The 4,298-nt window shown below is 39.1% G+C and overlaps 1 pseudogene; it reads left to right on the top strand.

The window, feature by feature from the left end:
• Positions 1-288: 288 nt before the first annotated feature.
• On the top strand, positions 289-4,096 carry LOC133050114 (hsc70-interacting protein-like; annotated as a pseudogene).
• The last annotated feature ends 202 nt before the right edge of the window (positions 4,097-4,298 follow it).

Raw genomic sequence — 4,298 nt, forward strand, 5'->3', positions numbered from 1 at the left:
CAAGGATAAGCCAAAGATAGAACTTTAGGACATACAAATTTACTTTTTGTTTGTTTTCCTTTTCTTTGGTAATATAATATTATGACAGTTTTGCCAATAAGCCCAAACAGCTAGTCTGGAATTCTATATTTAGCAATAAAAACTCTAAGTGAAATAAAGGCATTTTCAGAGAAAACTTGCTTTCAGTATAACTATACTGTGAGATATATTAAGGGAAGTTCTTTAGGCTGGAGAGTAACAACACCAGTTGGAAACTTTAATCTGCAGAAAGGACTGAAAGTTCCAGAAATGATTAAGAAAGGTATATCTTTTCTTTTGTGTTTCCCATTTTCTCTGAAAGGTGTCTGACTAAAGCAAAATCAACAGCAGTGTATTGTAAGATATATAATATAGTAAAAGATATGAAAACAAAACATTCTAAAATTAGTAATCTAAGAAGAAAACACAATATCAATGAACAGAAGAAAATAATAGAGAACAGAAAAAAATTTTGTGGAAGTAAAGAGAACATTCTTCAAGCTAAGTTGGTTCTTGAAAGGATTATTAAAATTGATATATGCTAACAACACCAATTTAGGGGGAAAAAGCACAAAGTGTAAACATACAAAATAAGACAGGAAACATGACTATAAATCCACAGTAGTAAGAAAGATAGTAAGGGACTATTAAAGACACAAGGCCACAAACCTGATGATGCAGGTAGATGAAATAGACAAATTCCTCAAAAACGCAACTTAATAAATTGATGAAAACTGGTAAAGAAATTGATTTTTTAATCCCTCCAAAACTCTTTCAGGAATAAAAGAGGAAAAACAGTTCCCGACTCATTTTATGGGGCCACTATCCCAGCGTAACTCTGATATCAAATGATGATAAAGCCACCATAAGCCCTTCACAAAAGTAAAATCAACCATGGAGTAACACCCCTGAACAAAGGCAGAAAATTTCTTAACCAAATATTAGCAATTTTAACCCAGCTGTATATAAATAGGATAATATGATATGACTAACCAAGGATTATCCTAGGAATGCATGTTTGGTTTACTAACAGAATAAAAAACAGTCACATGGTTAGGTACAGAAGAAGTACAGAAAATATGTACAAAATAGGTACAAAAAAAATCATGTTTGATATCCAACTACAATAAAAATAAAAACTCTAGGAAAACTAAAACACATTCTGAAAATTCTGTACTGAATTTAACTTAATGTTAAAATATTGAATGAGATCTGTTTTTACCCATTCTGTTCAACATTCTACTGAAGTCAGAGGCAATGTAATTAGGCAGAAAAGGAAAAAGATCAAGGGAAATAGAGATAAAATTTTACTTTCAGAAAATCTAAAGGATTCTTTAATTATATAAAGGATTTATATAGGATTATATAAAGGATTCTATAAAAAATTCTGCTAGATCCAGTAAGTGAATCAAACAGTGTCTCAAGGTCAATATATACAATTTGTTTCTACATGCAAGCAACAAAGAATTAGAAAATAAAAATGAAAAATTGATGCTATTTGTAATGACATTAAAAGTGATATTCAAGAATAAATTTTTAAAAAGAAATCAAAGACCATTTCATCTAAAAACCACACATCACTGAGATTTTCTTTTTTTAAGTATTTATTTATTTGGGGGCACCAGGTCTTAGTTAAAACTCAACAGTCAAAAAATGAAGATCATAGTTTCCGGTTACATTGCGTCATGGCAAATAGATGGGGAAACAAAGGAAACAGTGACAGAATTTATTTTCTTGGGCTCCAAAATCACCTTAGATGGTGACTGCAACCACTAAATTAAAAAATGTTTGCTCCTTGGAAGAAAAGCTATGACCAACCTAGACAGCACGTTAAAAAGCAGAGATGATACTTTGCCGACAAAGATCAGTATGTATAGTCAAAGCTATGATTTTTCCAGTGGTCAAGTATGGATGTGAGAGTAGGACCTTAAAGAAAGCTGAGTGCCAAAGAATTAATGCTTTTGAACTGTGGTGCTAGAGAAGACTCTTGAGAGTCCCATGGACTGCAAGGAGATCAAACCAGTCAATCCTAAAGGAGATCAACCCTGAATATTCATTGGAAGGACTGATGCTGAAGCTTCAATATTTTTGCCACCTGATGTGAAGAGTGACTCATTTGAAAAGACCCTGATGCTGGGAAAGATTGAGGGCAGGTGGAAAAAGGTCGGGGGAGGGGGGGAGTGACAGCGAGTGAGATGGTTGGATGGCATCATCCACTCCAGGCACATGAGTTTGAACAAATTCCCAGAGATAGGGAGCTACAGGGAAGCCTGGCCTGTTGGAGTCCATGGAGTTGCAAAGAGCCGGATAGGACTTAGGGGCTAAACAGCAAAAGTCAAACCATTATGCTGTATACCTAACACTTACAGAGTGCTGTATATCAGTTATATCTCAATAAATTGGAAGAAAAACTATCACATAACAAGGAGAGAATTAAAAATGACAAATCAGAAAAAACACCAAAGAACATCTGGTGTCAAGATGATTCTTCTTCACCCGGAGCTGTGACCACTGCTCTGGCCAGAAGGCCTTTTGGCTTCATGGCATCATGTTCCATTTAACGGCCACACTCAAGAGAATATTCTATTCTAAATAACCCCCTTTAGGGGTGACAGTTTCCATCTTCTCGAAAACACTGGATGGTTGATCCCTCTAGAGCACAGGTTTTGAGTTAATATAAGAATGCATGCGTGGAGAGGTGGGCAACAGTATGAACAGCCACACTTCTAGAAGGTTCTAACCAGCATGCAGGGCAGTGGTAGAGAAAGTAGGGATGAACAGGAGAAGAACCCAGGGTAGCTGGGTGGATGGAGCCAGTGACCGGCGAGGTTCTAGTTTGTTCGGCCTCGGGGCATCCTTCCCCTTTGTGTGGTCATGCTGAAGTAGGGCCCAGGCCTGGCATCTGGACAGCAGCTTATGCCCACCACCTCCCATGACCTCCCAGACCATGGACCCCAGCAAAATGAGAGAGCTTGAAGCCTTCCTGTAAATGTGTGAGCAGGGACTGGAGTGTTCTGAACACAGAGGAAATGAGCTTCCTGAGGGAGTGGGTGGAGAGTATGGGGGCTAAAATGCCACTTGTTTCTCATAAAACTAAATCAGAATTAAACACCTAGGAAGCAAAAGCAGATGGTAAGAAGGTGGAGGAAAACATAAAGACAGACAAACCATCAACTGAAGAAAGTGATCTAAATTTGATAATGAAGGTGTGATTGAACCAGACCATGATGCCCCTCAAGAAATGGGAGATTAAAATGTGGAGATAACTGAGGAGATGATGGATCGGGCAAATGATTAAAAAAAATAAGTGGCTGCCATTGATGCCCTAAATGATGGTGAGCTACAGAATGCCAATCAGTTGTTTACAGATGCCGTCAAGCTAAACCCTTGTGTGGCCATTCTGTATGCCAAGAGAACCAGTGTCTTCATCAGATTACAGAAGGGAAATGCTGCCATCCAAGCCTGTGGTAGAATTATTGAAATAAATCTGGATGCAGCTCAGCCATACACATAGCAAGGGGAAGCTCACAGGCTTCTGGGCCATCAGAAAAAAGCTGCCGGTGATCTTGCCTCTTCTTGTAGGCTAGATTATGACGATGCTAGTGCAATGCTGATGGAAGTTCACCCAAAGGCCCGGAAAATTGCTGATATTGGAGAAAGTATGAGCAAAAAGCCCAAAGAGTGAGAGATCAAAAAGAGAACAGAAAAGGTTAAGAAGGCTTGGGAAGAACATGAGAGAGCCTGGAGGGAGGAAGAAGCCAGGGGACAATCAGGAGTTCAGTATGACTCTTTTCCAGGTGGCTCTCCTGGGGAATTCCTGATAATTTTCCTGGAGGAATGCATGGAATGGGAGGGGGGCAAGCCTGGAATGCCATGAATGCCTGGGCTGAATGAAATTTTTAGTGACCCAGAGGTCCTTGCAGCCATGCAGGACCCAGAAGTTATGGTGACCTTCCAGGATGTAGCCCAGAACCCTGCAAATATGTCAAAATATCAGGGTAACTCAAAGGTTATGAAGCTCATCAGTAAACTGAGGGCCAAATTTGGAGGTCAAGCACAATGCCCTTCTGACACATAAAGTCCCTGCCAGAGGAAAAGCAACATAGATCACCTAATGGACAGTCCAATAAAACAAACCAGTGTACTTCTGACCTTCTCATGAAGAAAGTTGGGCTGCTTTGAAGATAATCACTAGGCCCTCTGCCCCAGATGCAGCTGAAAACATTTTACAGTGGTTTGCCATTAGGGTGTTCAATTCAGATAATGTTCTCCGACTAGAA

This window comes from Dama dama, chromosome 31, assembly GCF_033118175.1.
Source record: "Dama dama isolate Ldn47 chromosome 31, ASM3311817v1, whole genome shotgun sequence".
In the NCBI taxonomy this organism is placed as follows: Eukaryota; Metazoa; Chordata; class Mammalia; order Artiodactyla; family Cervidae; genus Dama; species Dama dama.